The sequence below is a fragment of the Octodon degus genome, unplaced genomic scaffold (genome assembly GCF_000260255.1).
Source record: "Octodon degus isolate 3935 unplaced genomic scaffold, OctDeg1.0 scaffold00315, whole genome shotgun sequence".
Taxonomy (NCBI): domain Eukaryota; kingdom Metazoa; phylum Chordata; class Mammalia; order Rodentia; family Octodontidae; genus Octodon; species Octodon degus.
In genome coordinates this window covers 825162-846776 of record NW_004524891.1, presented here as the reverse complement: position 1 = coordinate 846776, position 21615 = coordinate 825162, and the positions used below count along the sequence as shown (strand labels likewise).

Below are 21615 nucleotides of genomic sequence, written 5' to 3'. Positions count from 1 at the left end.
AAAAAAAAAAAAAAAAAAGGAAATACCCTCAACGTGTTCTGAACCTCCCAAAACACCCAAATCTTTTCATAATAAAAAAAGGTTGTATAATGTGTGTAACTTACCAGAAATACCAATAATTTTCCTAGTGTAGTCACCAAAAAGTTACAAAACGTGCCTAGTTCGCCAGAAACAGCAATTTCATACACTCCTCACCATTCAAGTTGACACCTTTGGAGTGCAGGAAAGGAGAATGAAATGGAAGGTGGTTACTGTTTGGAAGGAGAGTCCCTATAACATCAGGAATGTGGCTCTCTGGTATCATCTCCTTAGTGCACTAGGACCTGCTTTTGGCTCAGTAGGTCTCAACTTTTTCAGAACTAAAAAACAGCTTAGGTTGTCTGTTTCTGCCTTTTCTTTAACACTGTTCAGTAGCATGTCATGACACTGTTATTAAGCAAGTAAATACAAGAATTGACTTTTTCCTCTTAGTTTGTCTTCTCTACATTTAGAGCTCTACTTTTTCAAGATTTCCTTTATTTCAGAAGAACGTTGTTCCTCCTCTTCAGAAAGCTCCTCAGCTGCCATTCTCTATTGCTTAGCCAGAAGTTGTTGAAGTTTCTCTGTAGACAGTTCCTCTGAGCGCTCCTCCACCAGCTCAACATCACCACTGTCTACCTGTCATGCGACAGGACATCAACCACAAGGCCAACTTAAGGCTCAAGCTTCTCTACATAGCCTTCAAATTCTCTCTCCTACATAATTTTAGGCCACAGTTTCCTCCAAGCACATCTCAGTGTTCTTAAAGGGAGAGAGAATGGCCCAGGATTTCTCAATGTCACACAGGAAAAAATGTTGTAACGGTCCTTCCAGAACTCTTTAAGGGTTAAATCTGTAACTGTGACACTTTGGAAGCACTTCAGGAACAGTTCCATGGGGTATGGCTTCTAAAAGGCTGCAGTAGAAGAGTTTTATTAGGTGGAAGGAACTGGACCACAAGACTTGGGAATTCTTTAGTCAATTCTTCTTCCAAATCTTGTGAGTGAGCAGAAGCATTGTCCATGATGAGGACAGCCTTGAATGGTAAACCTTTGTCCTCTATATATTTCTTTTTTTTTTTCTTCTTTTTTTTTGGTGGAACCAGGGATTGAACTCAGGCCCTTACACTTGCCAGGCAAGCGTTTATTCTACTGAGCCATCTCCCCGGCCCTGTCCCCTATATATTTCTTTCTTTCTTTTTTTTTTTTTATATATAACCGTAACGTTTGATTGTTTTCCTCTTAATTATTATAAATATTTTTTTTCAAATCAAATTGGTAGGACAGTTTCAATAATTAACACATTGCATACATTCTTCCTAGTGGTTAATTGCTGTACAAGATGTGAACATGATATCCTATTTACAAACACCATTAGAACAAATCACTCTATTAAGAGAATGTAACTATATATCTATCCTAACCGCTTTGAATACACAGATACAAAATGGACATTCTGTATACCCTTTTTTTGGTTAAGTTCCATTATTTGAATATTATAGGTGTGTAAACTCAGCAAAATATTCTAAAAGAGTCCAGTAGCCCATAATAGTATTGGGTCTTCTGCTTAACTGGCAATGTCAGAAATTGTTGACCTGAGTCCCCTACAGCTCAACATAACACCATGGGGCTTTACTTCTTATATTTCATTTTTATACTTTTCTGCTGGATGGTTAAGACCAAGGGAAAGCAGGACCTATGCAACAAGAGTTGTAGCTTTTGGGTCTGAGAAGATCAGTGAAATCTCCTCAGGATTTATCCTGAGATCCTGTACCTCAGATTGTAGAACCTTTGTCAGTGTCAGCCATGTGGATGAGTCACGGCCATTGCTTGGCCAATGTGCTCTCTGTGAAAGCCTGAGAGAATGTTTTCTCTCCAGGTGACTCTCCTTAGGCACACTCTACATCATCGATCACTTTCTTCTTTGGCCCCATAATCTCCTTGATCAGAAAATTTGGGACACTACCGAGTTACATGACATTACAGTACAAGTTCTCATATGTCCTGAGTCTTAATTGACCTTGGAAGGCTAGGGCCAAAATGTTGGCTTTCCTTGCAGCCCTCCTTTTTCTCTAATTTTGGTCTGCAAACTTAGGTTGTTAACCATCCAGAAGACAAGCTTGTTATTATCATACAACTTAGGCTGTTAAGCTTAACCTCACTATCTGTCTGCATATCAAACATCTTAGGCATAATATGGAACAGGTATTTTTCATCAAGTATTGATATGTTGAACTTTAAGTACCGGGCCTGGGCTAGGACTGGGCTATATATTGCTTGATAATAGGACAGAAAGCCTCCCTGATCCACTCAAGCAAAAGTACTCTTGCTACCCAGGCTTGGGTGTTAGATCTCCACACGACCCCTAGCCTACTCTTCATGACCATGTTTTCTAAACACTGTAGAGTTACCTGAGTGATAAAGCAAGAGTGGCTATATCTTGAGGTTACCACTCACATTGGCACATAGCAATAAGATTAGCCTACCCTTCACAGGCTTGTGGCCTGGCATTTTCTTCCGTTACTCGGTAATGCATATTTTCCTGGGCATTTTCTTTCCAAAAAAAGGTCAGTTCTACCACAGTTGAAAGCTTGATCAAAGCAAAAACCATTTCTCTGTGTCATTGTTTTGAGATGATGTACTTAATTTTCAGCAGCTCTTTTATTAGCACTGGCTGGTACACCATGCCTAGTTACACAAAGAACCTCAGTTTTTGCTTTGAAATTGTGAAACTATCCTTTTCTGGCACAAAATCTTTCACTATGATCAGGGAATATCCTTTATGAGATCTGCTTATATAGCCCTAGTTTTTTCACAAATTATACAGTCAGGCTATAACCTGTCATCTGCCTTTTTTTAATCCACACTAATAATAGCCTTTCTACCTCATCTAATGCTGTTGATTATAACGTACTAATTTGAGTAACAACTTTATCAACACTAGCTTCCTTATATAAATCTTTTTACTATAATATCAAAACGGTGGATTTCAACATGCTGTACATGTTAGCAAGATCAATCTCAAAAACATCACTATCATAATTTCCTTCTTTTCTATTGTGATTGTTTTCTTTTTTCTTTTATATATTTAGCACAGGGTCTCACTATGCACCTCCCACTCCTAATGATCCTATTTTCAGCCTTCCCGTGCTAGAATTATAGGCTTATGCCACCACACCCGGTCTTGGTGGACGGCTCAGTGTGCCCAGGGGGCAGGGCCGGCCTGGCATGTGGTGCCAGGGATCGAACTGAGGTGCCTGCACTTGCCTAAGCAGGCACTTAGTCCACTGGCTATCTCGCTATCCTGTGATTTTCTTTACGTTCCCTTCCTTCCTTAGCTTCTTTTCTAGCTTTGCTGTTTCTTGGGGGGAACATTTGGTTTTATCTTTATTTGGTACGGGGTCTTGCTACACAGCTAACTTGTAGTGATCCTCCTGTTTCAGCCTTCCCAGCACTGCGATTACAGCTATGCACCACCACGCCCAGTTTCAGTGGCCAGCACGACACACCCAGGATTCCGGGATTGGCATGGCATGCAGGACTGGGGATCAAACCCATATCCTTGCGCTTGCCAGGCAGGCACTTAGACTGCTGAGCTATCTCCCCAGCTTGGGGGCTATTTTGATAGCAATAATCATAGTGATTATATAAAGAGCTGACCGAAATCACATCTACAAGCATGCATCTGGGCTCAGACTGATGCTGATGAATGCTTACTTACACTTTTCTGGAACCACAAGCCTTGTTTACAGTAACTGCACAAGCAGCTAGCATTTGGGTCATAACTCAAGACTTTGGTTATAAGTTAAGCCTAAAATTCTGGTGGTAACCCAAGTTCATATGTGAGGCCTGTTCTAACTCAAGGTTCCACTATCAAAGGCCAGAATACACAGACATGCTCACAGCAGATGAAGGCAGAGCATTCCAGCTGCTCCTCTTCATTTTCACCAGCCACATTATGTGTTGTCCAAATTTTCCATCACTGGGACAAAATACCTGACATACACATGTTAAAGAAGAAAAGCTTCATTTAAGCTACCATTTCAGAGATCTTACTTCATAATTGGCTGGCTCCGAGACAGAAATGTCATGGCAGAAGGACAAAAGAGAAGAAAGCTGCTCACGCAGCCAAAAAGCAGAGAAAGTACCCAGGGAAAGATAAGCCCTCCAAAGGCACCACCACTTGGCTCTAGCCTACCCTGCCTACCTCGACCATGACCTACTCCTCCAACCAGGCCCTGCATTCCAGCAGTACGTGCAGGGATACACTCATCAAGTGATTAATCTTCCTAGACTCCTTTGAGGAGGTGAGTGCCCTAATCTAGTAACTTCTCAAAGCCCTGCCTCTGAACATGAATGTCTATGGGGGGCATTTCTGACCCAAACTACAACAACATGAAATCAACTAAGCCATAGTTACTTCTCTCAAAGAATACTGATATTTATTTGGGAACAGCATTGCAATGGGAATACAACTGTCATAGCGAATGGTGGGAATTAACAAGAAGTGCCCATCAGGTATGGTGGCGCACACCTGAAATTTCAGCCCTGGGGAGGCTGAAAACAGGAGGATCACTAAGAGTCCAAGGTACAAAATGTGACCCCGTACCAAATACATTAAAAAAAAAAAAAAAAAGGAGTGTCTCAGTCAAGGCTGAACAGGCAGTTCTGGGCAGATGTCCCTTAGAAGTACTTTCTGTATAAGTTTGTACTGGTCTCTGTACTCTGGCGGTTCTGGAAGAGTCTTTTATGATACTTGCCATTCAGCAGTCACACATAAAAATCCTTCCTTCCTAACTTCCCGGTTTTATTCACTGGTTTTCGTGTGCTTTGTTGTTAGGGTTGATACAAGCAACACCATTCTGATGCTGAAACATTTCTTTTCACACTGGGATGCTCCAGGTATGAAGCTTAGAATAACAAGTAATTTTGTTCCTTCTTCACAATACCTCTCATGGAGTTGATAAAACAACCCCACATTGTAGACCAGGCTCTACAAGGGAAGTCATATAGCCAGTGGGTGCTAGAACACTGTTGAATGTTTGCTTCCCATTTCCCAATATCTATTACACATTTTGGTCCTTATTTACACTTTCAGTTTCTCACACCAGAGAAACAATGCAATATTTAACATGTGTATCCTATTTATTTCATTTCAGAGTATGGTCTCAAGGTGCAGCCAGTTAGCTAGAAATGTCTCAAGCTTATCCTTCTTTATGACTGAATGGTACTCCATTATTAAAAAATGTATCTACTTTATCAGTTGTTGGGCATTTGGGTTGTTCACAAGATTTAGCTATTACAAACTGTGCCACTATAAACATGGGTGCACATATATCACTGTGGTATGATGCTTTTAATTCTTTTGGGAAGGCACCAAGAAGAGATTGCTGGCGTGGAACCTCTAGTCCTAGTTTTTTTAGGAATTGTAAGACTGACCGTGCAACGTTTGCACCAGTCTACTCTCCCACTAGCAGTAAAGAAGGGTTGCTACTTCCCCACAGCCCCACCAGCATTTGTTATTGGTTGATTTCTTGATGACAGCCATTCTTCCTGGAGATGGAATCTCAGCATTGTTTCAACTTTCATCTCTGGAATGACCAGTGATGCTAAACATGTTTTTATATATTTATTTGCTCTTTCTAATTCTTCATCTGAAAAGTGTGTATTCATTTCAGATGCCCATTTGTGGACTGGGTCTTTAAATCTGGGGGATCTAATTTTTTGAGTTCTTTATATAGTCTAGATATTATTCTTTTGTCTGAGGTACACAGATGGCAAAACAAAATTTCCACACTGTGGTTTCTCTTTACTGGTGGTTTCTCTTGCTATACAAAAGCTTTTATTAAGATGAGCTCACTGTTATTGATTCTTTGGACAGTTCCAGTATGATCATGTTTTTTTCCCCCTAAAATTTATACCTATACCAATGCCTTCAAGTGTTCTACCTATTCTCTCTTTCAGCAGATTTATTGTTTTAACAATTAGAACTTGACCCAGGGGCTGGGGAGATGGCTCAGTGGAATAAGCGTTTCTCTGGCAAGCGCAAGGGCCTGAGTTCAATCCCTGGTTCTGCAAAAAAAAAAAAAAACAAAAACAAAAACAAAAACAAAAACAAAACTTGATCCAGGGCCAGATAGCTCAGTATAATAAGTGCTTGCCTGGCAAGCACAAGGGCCTGAGTTCAATCCCAGTTCTGCAAAAAAAAAAAAAAAAAAAAAGAACTTGATCCATTTACAATTTTGTTTAGTGTGTGGTGAAAGGCAGGGGTTTAGTTTTAATCTTTGGTATGTGGAAAGCCAGGTTTTCCAGCACCATTTATTAAAGAAGCTGTCATTCTTCCAGTGAAGATATTTGGCTCCTTTGTCAAAGATAAGATGGCTGAGTGTGTTTGAAGCTGTTTCTACAAAATTAATCCACTGATCCTCAGGTTTGGGTTTTTTTATTTATTGATGTTTCTTTTCTTTTTCTTCTTCTTTTTTTTTTTTTTTCCACAAATACCATGCTGTTTTTAATCACAGTAGCTCTGTAGTCATCATTTCAAGATGTCTTCTTTATTGCTCATTATTTGCCTTTATTGCTCAGTACTGCTTTTGCTATTCTGAGTCTCTTCTGGGTCCAAATGAATTTTAGGATTGTTTTTTCTAATTCTGCGAAATATGCTGTTGGAATTTTGATCAGGATTGCATTAAATATGTATAACAATTTGGGGAGTATGGTCATTTTCAATATATTGGTTCTTCTTTCCAAAGAGGAAGGGACATCTTTACATTTTTAAAATTAATTTTATTGAGAAACAAATATAAATGAGACAGTTTCAAAAACCGATTAGTAGGACAATTTCAATAATTAATACATTGCATATTGTTGTCTTCGTAGTGGTTATTCATAGTACAAGATGCAGACATGATATCCTGTCCAAACACTATTAGTACAAATCTTTCTTCACATTGAATTAAGGAGCTGTATAGCTACACTATTTTGTATATACAGATACAAAATGGTCCTTCATTTGTATCCCCTTTCTTTGGTTTAGTTTTGTCAGAGATGGGTATTCCATTGCCATTTAAATATTGTAGGTGCATGATTTCAGCAAAATAATCCAATATAGTCCAGTAGTCCATAATAGTGGTGGGTTATCCATAGGACTAGCAATGTCAGAAGTTGTTGACTTGAGCCTTTTACAGCTCAGCATATTAATGTGGCTTTACTTTTTACACCTCATTTTTATACTTTTCTGCTGGATGGTTAAGACCAAAATAAAGCAAGACCTATATAACAAGAAATGTAACTTTTGTATCTGACAAGAACAGTCAAATCCCCTAAGGATTTACCCTGAAACCCTGTACCACAGTCTGTAGATCCTTTGTCAGTATCAGCCATGTGGATGAGTCACGGCCATTGCTTGACCAATTTGCTCTCTGTGAAAGCCTGAGAGAATGTTTTCTCTCCAGGTGAGTCTCCTGAGGCACACTCTACATCGTCAATCACTTTCCTCTGTGGCCCCATAATCTCCTTGATCAGAAAATTTGGGACACAACTGAGTTACAGGATGTTACAGTACAAGTTCTCCTATGTCCGAAGTCCTCACTGACCTTGAAAGGCTAGGGCCAAAATGTTGGCTGTCCTTGCAGCCCTTCTTTTTCTCTAATTTTTGGTCTGCAAACTTAAGTTGTTAATTCACCAGAAGAGAAGCTTAATGATATTATTACCTATAACACAGGCAGTTGAGCTTAACCTCATTATCTGTCTGAATATCACACATCTTAAACATAACTTGGAACAGGTATTTTCCCATCAAGTATTGATATCTTAAACTTTAAATCCCTATCCAATGTAAGGGAAAAAATATTTTTAAAAATAGGAATAATTACATATTTTTACACAGAAATTTAGAAATTGAACCATATACAGCATTGTAGCAGGACAGTCCTATGAAATTTCTTTTCCTTGTCTCATGTTTTCATTTATTACCCCTTTTTTCTAAACAAACATTTACTTGAGAGACAGTATGGCAGTAATTAATATGATATGACAAGTAATACATATTTAGAAGACCAAAATGACAGGCATTCCAAGCATGACCCTACTATTACACATTGCTATCTTCAGTACAGGTGCTTAGTTCACAGGTATCAGCATATACAGTTAGTCAGGGTGAGAATCCTACCATTTAACTGCTAGTTTCAAGAACCTGCTGCAGATTCTCAGGATCCTTGCCTTAACCATCTTGTGCATATAAATGTATGGCTTTGCCCCTGTCATGTTTCCTTCTTTCCATTTAAAAAACAAAAAAAACAAAAAACTTCTATTTCTTTATTTTCTTGGTACAGGGTCTCACTACGCAGCTCAGTCACATAGTGATCCTCCTGTCTCAGCCCCACCATGCTGGGATTATAGGTGTGCACCACCATGCCATTTCAGTGACCAGCAGAGTGCACCCAGGTTCTGGGGCTGGCACGGCATGTTGTATCGAGGATCAAACCCGGGTTCTTGTACTTTGCCAGGCAGGTGTTCAGATCACTGAGCTATCTCCCCAGCCCCATCTCTCCATTTCTTGATATTCTTTTCAATCTCTTTTTTCTAATTTTCAATGTACGGGTCTTTTAGTTCCTTCATTAGATTGAGTCCTCCATGCCCTGAAGACCTTTATTTCTCCCTCTTCTCTCCAATGCCCTATTTCAAGCCTCCATAATTCGCTTGGACTCCAAAAACAGCTTCCTAAGAAATCTGCTGCCTCCATTTCTGCCCCTCTCTGTGAGCAGAAAGCAGCTAATATGATATGATTTCCTCCTGGCTTAACCTTCATGAACTTCTCATTGCTTTTACAATATAGTCCTGATGCCACTTCAGCCTTCTCTTCCGCCTCACTTCGCAGGACCTGGCAATATCACATCTCTGGTGTTTTCAGCTTATCATGTTCTCCCCAGGTCAGACCATAGCCCCCTTGACCTTACTGCTTCCACTAAAGAATTCTTACACCCTCTTAAATCTCAGCTTAAAGGTTCATCTATTCCACAAGGAATACAGGTCCGGTAAGGATTTCTGTTAGTAATGCCTGCTGCACCTAATAACGCCCCATCCCATTTGACAGTACACTTAATTTTTAAAGTATCTGCAAAAACTTAACATTTACTTTCAAGCAAGAAATGTATGGCTTACTATTGTACTCCTCCAACGTGCTCAAAAGCTTTCTGTTCACTAATGAATGATTCATTTATAACATGCTTAAAAAGAGGCAAATAAGCTACAAGAAGCTAATTACCTTAATTCCCCATAAAAAGAAAACTCTGCTAGGTGTGGTGGCCAGCCTGGGCATTATAGTGAATTCAAGGCCAGCCTGAAGTAGAGATCCTGTCTCAAAAAAAAAAAAAAAAAAAAAGTATAGGAATCTAAACTCACGGAAACAAACTGCTTTGAAGTCTTGCTATTCCTAAAGTATCCTACCAAATGATTATTTTCTGAACTATACCTGGCAAGAACAATTTCTAGATTAGTTTAAAGTATGAGAGTTTTGCTTCTTTTTAAATGCCAGCCACAAAGGGTATGAACTCAACTCTGACAAAATCATGTAGAGCAAAGAACCAAAAAGGACTTCTGGAGTATATCCCCTGTGAATATTTTTGAGGCAAGAAGATCAGAAGTTGGGCTGAGCAGATAGCTCGGTGGTCTAAGCATCTGACTGGCAAGTGTAAGGACCCAGGTTCAATCCTCAGTACCATATACTGTAAACGGACCCCAGAACCTCCAGCACGCTGTGCCAGCCACCGAACCCAGGCATGGTGGTTGGTACATACCTATAATCCCAGCACTGAAGAGCTGAGACAGAAGGATCCCTACAAGTCTGAGCTGTGTAACAAGACTCTACAACAAATAAATAAATGAATAAAAGTTTGTCATTCAGAACACAGTGAAGGCTGCCGCCATTAGGGACACTTCCGAAGCGAGTGTCTTCGACGGTTATGTGCTTCCCAAGCTGTATGTGAAGCTGCATTATTGTGTGAGTTGTCCCATTCAAAGCAAAGTGGTCAGAAATCAATCTCGTGAAGCCTGTATGGACCGAACTCCTTCATCCCGATTTAAACCTGCTGGTGCTGCCCCACAACCTCCACCAAAGCCCATGTCAGGGGAGCTGGGTCTTAATGGACTGAAGAAAACTCTCTTGAGAAAGGTGGTTTGGGTTAATTCAGCCTATCCAAGTTTGTTTGTACTCCGAAAATGAATAAAGAGGAACACACTGGAAAAAAAATTTAAAAAAAAAAATAAATAAATAAATGGTTTTGCTGGGGCCAGGGAGATGGCTCAGTGGAATAAGCGCTTGCCTGGCATGCATCTGAGTTCAAACCCAGGTCCCACCAAAAAAAAAAAAAAAAAAAAAAAAAAAAAACAAAAACAAAAAACAAAAAACAAGAGCTATGGGCAGAGACTAAAGGCAGACCACCTTTGTAAGAGATTAGCCATGCTAGATGTCTTTAAGTTCTGTTTTAGAAAATGTGAATAGTATTTAATGAGTAAAGTTAGACATCATCCTTTTTAAAATGTTGGGTTTTCTTTAGTAAGAAACTAATGGTTTTTCATCAACCTTTATGTGTGAAAAATAAAGTTCTCATTCATCAATTTGAAAAGAAAAAGTAAAACAACACAAATATTTAAACAAAATAGCTTTCAGTAAGTGAACAACAAAAATTAACACCACCAAAACAGTGAGGGTCTGGAGTCTGGGAGTGGTGGTGTGTGTGCCTGTAATCTCAGCGCTGGGGAGGCTGAGACAGGAAGATCACTACAAGTCTGAGCTGCATAGTGAGACCCTGTACCAAATACACACACACACACACACACACACACACACACACACACACAGTGAGAGTGAATGGTAGAGAACAAAGTGGACATTGTTATAAATATAATGAGTCTGTAATTTTAGATGAGGTAAATAAAATGAAACAATTAAAAAGTTTTAAAGGATGTCCAGAATGAAGTAAAAACCAATGGAAGCAATGAAGTGAGAAGAGATCTAGCATAAGCTGAAAGAGACCATCTAGCAAATGGAACAGAGAAAGATGCAAAAATGGACAGAAAGAGCTGCAAGGAAATTGGCCCAAGGATGCCCTCCTACCTTCCCAAGCCCACAGCAGCAAAGGTGGCAAGAATGACCTTAAGTTCTCCAAAGGGAATGAAAAACCTAAGCAAACAATGTCCCAATTACCCACTGTGGTGTTACAGACAGACTCACTGCCTCTTTGCCTCACCGTGACCCTGCTTGCTTACCCTATATACGTGAGTCTGGGCCCTTTAAACATTCCCTTTTGCCAGCTGGCCACATGTGAGGCTTTGCCTGTAGAAGAGGCAGTGCAGGAGGGAAAGGGTCTGGCGTAGGTTCCAGCACGTCACACTCAGCAGCTTGCCTCACGAGCACCTCTGCGGAGCAGTTTTGTAGTAGAGTGGGTTAGGTGAGATGCCACCTTATAAGCAGCTTTCCCTAAGCAGCCTGGAAGGCAAATTTCTGGCAAAGATTTCTAGCAAGTCCTGACATGCAGCGAGCACACTGCAACAGAGCTGCTCTTGGCTGGAGCACACACTGGGTCGGGGGAGGGACAGAGGACAGGCAGTCTTCATCTGGTACCTCAGCCGTGGGTGGCTGCTATTTTATATCTGCTATTTCTAAATTTTTTATAGCTTTCTTTACTTCTTTTTAATAGCTTTGTGATAGCCCTCACATACCAAACAACTCACCCATTCAAAACATATAATCTGATGGCTTTTAGAATATTCACAAAGTTCACAGAATTGTACAGTTATCATCACAGTTAAGAACATTTTCATTGCCCAAGAAAAGATACTCTGCATCTTTTTTTGTTTTGTTGGTTTTTTAAATCTTTTATTTTTTAAAGACAGGCCAGAGAGCCGGCTAAATAGCTCAGTGGATTAAAGCACCTGCAAGCTGGCTCAAGGGCTGGGGATGTTCAATCCCTGGGCCTGCTGTACTGGCCCCAGCCCCGGGGTGCGCTGAGATGGCAATGGTGGTGCGAGCCTGTAATCCCAGCACTTGGGAGGCTGTAAACAGGAGGATCACTACGAGTCTGATCTAGTAGAGAGACCCTGAACACCCTATAGATCCTTCCCTAAAATACAAAAAAAAGTACAAAATAATACTAAAATAGAAAAAATTACAAATGATACAGAATTTCATTAAATAAAATAATAAGAATCTGACAGTATTTGTTGTATTGTACACTGTTCTTTAAATTAGTTGTTAAAAAATGTTTAAATGGAGCATTTATGTTATTTCATGCAATTATCTTAAGAACTAGAACAACCTTACAAAAATAGCTATGTAGTTAGTTAGTAACAGGACTTCTGTTTGAAACTGGGTTTCCTCATTTTCGGCCTGGTGTGTAGATCGTCACGTATTTGCTCTGTGTGTGCTAGTTTTAGTTGAGGAAAAGGAAAGGCAGTATCACAGAAGTTTTCTGCATATGAGATGATTATCTCCTAATTACTAGTTATAATGAGATGATTAGTTATATATATATTACATGTAAAACATGTAATCCTTCTAGCCACTTCTACAAATGTACAAAATCTTTGAAGTTTTTAGAACATAGGCATAAATGTATATATTTAATAACAAAAATAAATAAATTAGTTGTTCAGATTACCCAGTATATGCATGTAAAATTGGAAGAAAAAGAGAAAAGAAATTAAGATTTTTGCACAGTGAACTATTATATGACTGATCTGTAAACTCTTCTTCATGTTTATTTTAGACAATTTTTATTGTTATATTCAAGTTTGTAATTTTTTTACAATGTGCAATCTATTATTAATTTCATGTATTCAGTTCAGAAAGTTTTCTAAAATTCACTGTCTACATCTTAGTTCTTTCATATTTCAATATTTGTGTGTGTATATATATATATATATATATATATATATATTTCCCCCCCTCGGAACTGGTGATTGAACTCAGGCTCTTGTGTTTGCCAGGCAAGTGTTTATTCTACTGAGTCGCCCCAGCTCCCAGTCTATTAATTTTTAATTTGCTATATAATTATTATTGATTTTCAATAGTTAATAATGAGTTAAAAATTTTTTAAACAGAGAGCAAAGCACGGTGGCTGGAAGGTGTTGCTGCAGAGTGAAGATACTTCCGATTAAGGGCCTCATGCCGAAACTGGACCCTGAAGAGATGAAATGGAAGATGCTCGAGGACGTGATTTCCTCCGTATGGAACTTCCTAATCTACGTAGCCCTGCTGCAAGTCACTCCATTTATCTCGAAGACATTGGACGTTATGTGAAGATGGGGCATCCTATGTAAACATATGACAGAAGAACCTGGCTACAGTTTCTCCTGCCTATCTGCAAATGATTAGGTCCAGGAAGGTGTAAGAGACTCTTTGATTGAATGGACATAAAAATTCTATTTGTCAGGAGCAAGTTGGCCTCTAGTAACTGACCCTTATGGCTAAAATATAAAATTATTGGGAATTATGTAAAGATGTCTTGTGGTAATATTCTGCCTCTACAAAGGTTGGTGTAATTGTAAATAATCTCAGACTCCATGTTCTACTGTAAGGTGGTCATGTTCAAAATGTCACTGTCCTGACATTTCTATTTAATTTTACTTCTGTTAGAGTATATTTGTGATGAATCCCTTACAAATAGCTGTGCTTACTGAAAGCCAGCACATAACCACAATGATATTTAAGTGCAAGATCGTTAGTCTATATTTTTAATAAAATAGCAGAAAATTTGAAAAAAGAAATTAAGGAGAGAGAAAAAGGAAAAAAATTTGAAAAAAAGAACCACACACAAAAAAATTTACACATCAACTACTCCTTCTCACAGACCAGCAGAAATCCACAGTACATTTATCCAAATTTTGTGTCACTCCTTTGCAGGATCTCCTGTTTTTCCAACCCTAATCTACTTTTAGACTCTATAGACATACCTACTCTGGAACATATATAAACAAAGTACAATGTATGGCCACTTGTGACTGACTTCATTCAGAATGAATCTGAGGCTCATGCGTGCTACAGCACGTATCAGTACTTCATCACTTCTTGCTCCCAAATGCAAGTCCATTGTAGGGTTGTATGCTTGGATTACACAGCACAGTAGGGTCGGTCTCACTACGCAGTTTGGGCTGACCTCGAACTCACTGGGATTAGAGGTTGCACCACTACACTTGATGGACGTATTTTTAAAGAACAGTCCTGTGGTGATCAGTAGCAAAATTCCATCTCTCTGAGATCCAGAATCCAGACTCTGGAAAATAACAACGTGGTGAAGAGAAGAAGAAAAAAAATCAGCTCACCAAGAATTGCAAAGGAACTGACAGGAAAAACAGAAGTTACAGAGAAGTTGCAGAGACAGTCCATAACGCAAAGGATGAAACTATCTCATCTCTTTCCCCACGTCACAGCTCGTGGGGAGATGAGATAGTTTCATCCGGGAGGGAAACCCAGCTCCCTAGACAAAAACGTGGGTCTGAGGTCTGACTGCCTTTCATATCTGTCAGTGAGCACAAAGACATCTTGGCATGCACACAGCCCCAGACGCGGCTGCCCAAGGGCCTCTGTAGTGCATGTATCCAACAAATCATGGGCTGAAATGCTAGGCAGAAAAAGTGTGACTTGCTCAGCTCCAAATTGGATCTTGGAAGAAATCCACTCATTAAAAAACACAGAACATGGGGCTGGTGGGATGGCTCAGTGGTCTAAAGCACCTACTTAGAACAAGCTTAGCAAAGCACAGGGACCACGGTTCAATCCCCCAGCACCACATGCCAGCCAGCCCCGCCCCCTGGTGGGCTGAGCTGGCCACACACACACACACATAAATTAATTAATTAAAAAAATACAGAACATTCCTTTTCTGGACTCATTTTCTTTCTTTCTGATTTGTTTCTTTTTTATTTTTCTTTTGGTTCTCCATATTATCTTTTTTTCTCCCCTTTTTCTTTCCTCTTCCATTTCTCATTTGTTTCTTGACTGTTACTCCTTATATGATCTTTTGGATCACTTTTCTCTCCTCACTTCCTAGGAAGCCATTTAATCCAAAAAGAAAACCACAGGCTAAAAATCAGAGGATGGAAAACAATATTCCATGTAACAAGAACCCAAAAATAAGCAGTAGCTGTCCATTTATTCAGACAAAATGGACTTTATCCAAAACTGATCAAAAGTGGCTAAGAAGGCCATAATATGTTACTCAGGGGAACAATCCAACAGGAATAGATACCAATTATTAACTATGGCACATCCAACTTTATAAAACAAATACTACTGGACATAAAAGACCAGACAAGGATAGGCACAATTATAATAAAGGCCCTCAATATGCCACTAACATTAGAACAACTTAAAAAAATTATAGCTGAACAAATCTTTTGAAGAAATAAGACTTCACAGATATTTAGATTTTTCTATCCAACCTCAAAATACATACTTTTCAACAGTACATGAAACTTTCTCCAAAGCTGACCACATATTAGCCAATAAATCAGCCTTAACTAAATGTGAAAGAACTGACATTACCATATTCCTGACAACTTAAAGCACAAGTGGTATATGCATGACTGTTCCACTGAGCAGAAAACAATGAAATTGAGACCAATGCATCCCCAAAAATAAACGAATCAAAGAGTTGTTTCTTCAAAAGAACAAATGAAATACACAAATGGTTAGCCAACTGTATCAGTCAGGGTTTTACTAGAGGTACAGATATAACACAGGATATAAAAATGTATCAGAAATTCCAAGATTGGCTTACAATATTCAGCCACAGAGTCAGATGAGGAAGTGTGCAGAGCGCAACTCCACACTAGAGACTGAAGGATTCAGTTCAAGGTCTGGAGCCCATAACAGTGTTCTGCGCAAGTCCGTATCAGGATGCTGATGGATCTGCGATGGAAGGACAATGAGTCTACACTAGAAAGCTGAGGGATCCAAGCAGAAACCAAGAGTCTGTGCCACAGCCAGGAGATAATGGCCAAGCTGCTGGCGAAGACTGGAGCTCCTCTAAGAAAAATGGGACCCTCCGTCCTTCCTCATTCTCCCTTAAGTGAAGAGTCACTCTAGGGTGTGGAATTGCTAAGCCAATTTAGTTAAGCTCTTAGCTTCTCAAGTTGACACAGCCAACCATCCACTACACCAACCTAACCAAAAAAGGGCAGAAAAGACCCAAATCAATGGGGTCTTGGAAGTGAAATAGGTACAATCACAATGGACACTGCTAAAATCAAATAGATTATTAGAAACTACTACACAAACCTGTATGCCAATAAATTGCAGAATTCAGAAGAAATGGATAGATTCCTAGATACATATGAATTACCCAAACTGTGTCAAGAGGATTTAAAAATCCTGAATAATCCAATAATAGCCAGTGAAATTGAGATTTTTTTTTTTTTTTTTTTTGGCTGGTGCAGGTTGCCTTAAGGGCAGGTCTGGTTAAGGCAGGTGGAGGTGGGGATTGAACCGCAGCATCCTATGCCTGACTGCATTTGCATGAGCAGGTGCTTAAACAATTGAGCTAACCAGCAGGCCCCCTAGCCAATGAAATTGAAGCAATAATAAAAATAAATAAAATCTAGGCGTGTGGAGGCGCGCGGGGCCGTCTCGGGCGTCCGCCTCCTGCAGCCGCAGGTGGCCGCGGGCGTGCGGTGCGCGCGGGGGCCTGTCCGCTCGGTCCGCCGGCCTGCACCCGCACTCTGCGGGCGTCTGGTGCTGCTGGGCGGTCTCCGGGACTGAGCAGCCGGCCTCGGCGCGCCGCCGCCCTGCCGCGTGCACCTGCGGGTCCCTTGCCGCCTGAGGACGCGCGCGGCGCTGGCCTTAGCAATCAACTCCTCCAGTTGTTTGCCTGGCATCGACACGGACTCTGAGCGCTGGGCCTGCACGCGCACCCTCCTGGAGGTTGTCCTGCAGGAAATCGGCATACAAAGGGGGACAGGAAAGTAGAAAAGTCCACGCCAGTACTTTGGAGCGAGTAAACAGTGTTGCGGAGGAGCAAGGAGGACGGGGTGAAGGCAAGGTCTGGATTCCTGATGGACTGGGCTGCGATGGCCAGGTTCATCCCCTGGGCTTCTGCCACGTTCTGGCGACAGGGGCCGGCTTGGCAACGCACCACACGCCCAGCACGATTAAGGCCAGAGAGCCACATATGCCCCAGGACGGATCCGCTAGACTGCGTCGTGGTTATAGTGTAATGCCTGGCATAATCCTTTTGGAAAAGTTTTAGCGATTTGTTACAGAATTATGCATATACCAAACCTTGTCTGCACTGTTCTGTATTTACTAAAGAGATACAATAATCACTAAAAGATTTGCACAAGGATATTTCAAGCAAGTCTTCATAATAGAGAAATATGCAGTAGGGGTCCATGAATACTCAATTGGATAAACCTACAGGAAGTCCTACGTGGACTCAAACTGAGAAAAAAGTGATGTGAAAGATTGGGTACTATGCAGTTCCATTTATGGGGTGTTCCAGACAGCCAGAATGAGTATGGTAGAAATGTATAATGGTTTGCTTCTGGACATAGTGATTGAGTGGAGGAGGAGAGGCGAGGAAAGTGGTGTTCTTTCATACTAGGGCTGTCCAAACATTGCTAAATTGAGTGGCTTGGGACACACTCAATTTAGCAGTGAAATGAAAGGCCTTTGTTTCTCTCAGAAGGCTGCAAGTCTGAGGTCAGGACCGACAGGGTTAGTTCTGAGAGGCCTTTTTCTTCAGGGGTGGTGAACTTACGGGCCCACCTGGTGGAGGAGGAGTGGGCAGAGCTGTTGTCCACCGAGTCCCAGCAAGTGTCCCAGGAGAATGCACGGACTCTTAACACTATGTGCTATGTACTGATGTTAGTGTGCTCCAAAAACATCTTAGGTTGAAACCTCTGTAGGGATGAGACTCGCAGTTGAGACCAATCAGGGTGCATTCTACTCCAAAAGAGCAAATTCTGAACTCTTAACTAAAACATTTAAGAATAAAGTATGCAGTATCAACAAGATTTTTTAAAAACTTGTACTGGGGGCTGGCTCCAGGGGCTTCACACCAAGCTATATTCTCATATTTTGATTTGCTTGTTAGAGACAATCTTGTTGAGTTGCCAGAGCTGAGCTCAAACTTGTGATCTTCCTGCCTCAGCTTCCCAGAGTGCTAGAATTACAGTTGTGTAGCTTAGTTTTTTGTTTCGTTTTGTTTTGTAAAATGGATTCTTGATTCGATAGAAGAATGAACCAATGTCTGATAAAGAATATGGTAAAATGTTAAATGTTATTTGAAGTGTAAACTCACTGAATAATCCCTTCAATTTTGTCTATATTTTAATGGTTTTATAAGATGGAAAAAAGTGTCCAGATTGTATTCATAGTTTTTAAAACAGTGATGAATATACATGAAATGTATAACATTTTAAATTACTCCTTACTGTAAGGACACCAGTGAGGCGATGTTACCATTTGAAATAGAAGCTGATAAATCAGACCTGCATGTGCAAATACTCTTGCTAGTGTGAGAACCTGAAAGAGTAAATAAACTCTGAAAGGCGCAATAGATGCCGTGAAAGGGAAAGAATCTGCTCGAAGGGAAGGGAAACTGGGAGGAGGAAAAAGACGAAATGAGGGGAAGATATGTTTATGTTAATGTACAGGATAGCTGGAATAATGGTACTGCTGATTTCTGCTGGTCTATTGAAAGAGCAGTTAATGCTTATTTTTTTCTTTTTAATTTCTTGTAACTTTTTAAAAAACCAATTTCCCATGTTTATATCTGATAATTTAAATAACTAATTTGAAGATAACATACAATACAACCATTGTTGAATTGCTAAAAATAAATAAATAAATAAATAAAAAATAAAATAAAATCTACCAAGAAAAGCCCAGGCCCAGATGGGCTCATGCTATCATCTACAAAACCTTCAGGACACTTTTAAGTTTGATACTCTTCAAGCTTTTTAATGAAATTAAAAGAGAAGAAGTACTCTCAAAGTTATTCCTAGAAGCTAGCTAGCATTGCTCTGATTCCCAAACAAGACAAGGATCCATCCAAAAATGATAACTATGGGCCAATCTCTTCACTGTATCAAGATAGAAGCAAAAGTCCTCAACAAGATACAGGGAAAGAAACTGCTACTGAATCTTCAAAAAGATCACATATCATGACCAAGTAGGCTTTTATCCCAGGAATGCAAAGATGATTCAACGTACACCAGTCAATAAATTAAGGGGAAAAATTACACAATCATCTCAATAAATGTTACAAAAGCTGGGGAGATAGCTCAATAGAATAAGTGCTTGTGTGGCAAGCACAAGGGCCTGAGTTCAATCCCTGGTTCCACCAAAAGAAAGAAAGAAAGAAAGAAAGAAAGAAAGAAAGAAAGAAAGAAAGAAAGAAAGCAAAAAAGACTGACAAAATCCAACATTTTTTCATGAAATTATATTTGACATAATTATTTCTCTTCTCTGCATCTTTCCAAGAGTTAAAGACAGCACATTATAGGATACATACATACCCATGATTATAGCACAATAGCAAAATCTTGGAAGCAAACTATATGTCCATCAACAGATGAACGGATAAAGAAAAGGTGGGACTGCCAGGTGTGGTGGCGCACACTTGTAATCCCAGAAGGCTGAGGCAGAAAGTCTGCTGTGAGTCGAAGCTAGCCTGAGTGAGAGAAAGAGATAGGCAGAGACACAGAGAGACAGACAGAGATAGGGACAGAGAGACAGAAAGAGAATGTGGCATTTATGCACAGTGTAGTACTACTCTGCCATAAAGAAGGATAAACTAGTCATCTGCAGGAAACTGGGTATGCCCTGAAATCATGTTAAGTGTTATAAATCAGACACACAAGCTTAAATATCACATGCTTTCTCTTATATGAAAAACCCAAAGTATAAATAAAGAGCAAAATAAAAGATAAAAAACATACAGTAAGCTAGATCTTTTATATGAGAAGGGAATCAAAAGATGGAGGTTAAAAAAAAAAAAATGGAGGTAAGCAGAGGGACCAGAAGGGAACAAAAAAAATTTTTAATTAAGGTACATGTGTACTAACTCCTCCAAAGAATGTGGTCATTATGTACTACAAGCATGTACTATTAAAACAATTTTAAATATCCCATTGTATGAGTATTTTATCTATTCACTAATGGATAGGCTTTTGGGTTGTTTCCACCTTTGTGCTGAATACTGCTGCAATGAAGGTGTACAAGTTTTCATACAGGCATAAACTTTTTGCTTTTCTTGGGTATCTATCTCCAATCAATATCAGGTATATATTCAGAGAAATGACATATACATTAATCATGTGATAATTCTGGGTTTAACTGTTCAAGGAAATGTCACTTATTTCCATGGCAGCAACACTCAGTTTACATTCTCACCAACAGCATATAAAAGGTCTAATTTCTTCACACTTGCTCTGGCACTTGTTATCTGTCTTTTAGGCTACAGCTATCCTAGTGGGCGGGAAGTGGTATGTTATTGTGGTTTTTATTTGCATTTTCCTCATTGCTGATCATGCTAACCATGTTTCCACATGCTATTTCTTTATTTTTTTAAAAAAATTATTTTTACTTTTACTTGTTCGTACAGGGTCTCGAAACGCAGTTCAGACTCATAGTGATCCTCCTGTCTCAGCCTCCCCAGTGCTGGGATTACAGATGTGTGCCACCCTACCCGGTTTCAGGACCAGCATGGCAGGTAGTACCAGGGATTGAACTCGGGACCTTGTGCTTATCGGATAGCTCTTATGCTGACAAGGTATCTCCCAACTCTATTTCTTTACTTTTTACTAGTTACTTTCAAGTTACAGCAATTATTTGCTACAGATAGTTATATTAAACTGTGCTCAAATTGCTATATGTAGTTTCTCTCCTGATTGGGCCCTGGCTCCTAAATATGGGAAGTCAGTGATTTGTTAAGCAGAAACTCAATGTCTAACAGGTTTTAAAAATAGAAAATAGCCAGGCATGGTGGCACACACCTGTAATCCCAGCACTTGGGAGGCGGAAGGAGGAGGATCACCACAAGTCTGACACCAGTCCGGGCTACACAGAGGTCAAAGCCAGTCTGAACTACATAGAGAAACTGTCTCAAGAAAAACCAAACAAACAAAAGATGAAAACCAAAATAAAAATAGGATATAAAAGAGAAAAGCCTAAAAATATTTATAACTGGCTAGACACTCCCTTTAGAAAGAGCTACAGGAAAAGCCCGAAATGGTATAGGGCATAAAAAAAAGAAAAACCACGGGAACAAATCTTTCAATTTTGCACATGTGAGTTCATATTTGTTTTTATGAAAGAAACTTCTTTTTTTAAAGAAACTTTTTTGAATAGGAACTGTTAAGCTCTGTTTTATAGGAAATTTTTACTTTTTGTTTGCTTCAATGGCATTCAAAGGACAAGTCCTACCCAAATTTTATTTGGAAAAGGTGACTTTTATATGGAAAATTAATAATAGCCAATGTTGAGAGCCAGTGAGATAGTTCAGTGGTCTAAAGCACCTGCTTGGAAAAGCATGCAGGGGCTGCAGTTCAATCCCCAGCACCACAGGGCAGGCTGCGCTGGCCACCAAAAAAAAAA

At 39.8% G+C, this 21615-nt stretch overlaps 1 protein-coding gene, 1 long non-coding RNA gene and 1 pseudogene across 3 annotated transcripts in view; 2 read left to right on the top strand and 1 right to left on the bottom strand.

Annotated features, from left to right (window-relative positions):
* The window catches only part of St3gal3 (ST3 beta-galactoside alpha-2,3-sialyltransferase 3), a 252926-nt gene that overhangs the window by 217338 nt on the left and 13973 nt on the right, over window positions 1-21615 (bottom strand). The gene's annotated exons all lie outside the window — the stretch shown is intronic.
* Window positions 4232-13317, top strand: LOC111814438 (annotated as a pseudogene).
* The window catches only part of LOC111814435, a 19076-nt gene continuing 14093 nt past the window's right edge, over window positions 16633-21615 (top strand). The window contains exon 1 of the long non-coding RNA XR_002819428.1: window positions 16633-16762. This is a non-coding gene — a long non-coding RNA (uncharacterized LOC111814435). The remainder of the gene's footprint in view (window positions 16763-21615) is intronic.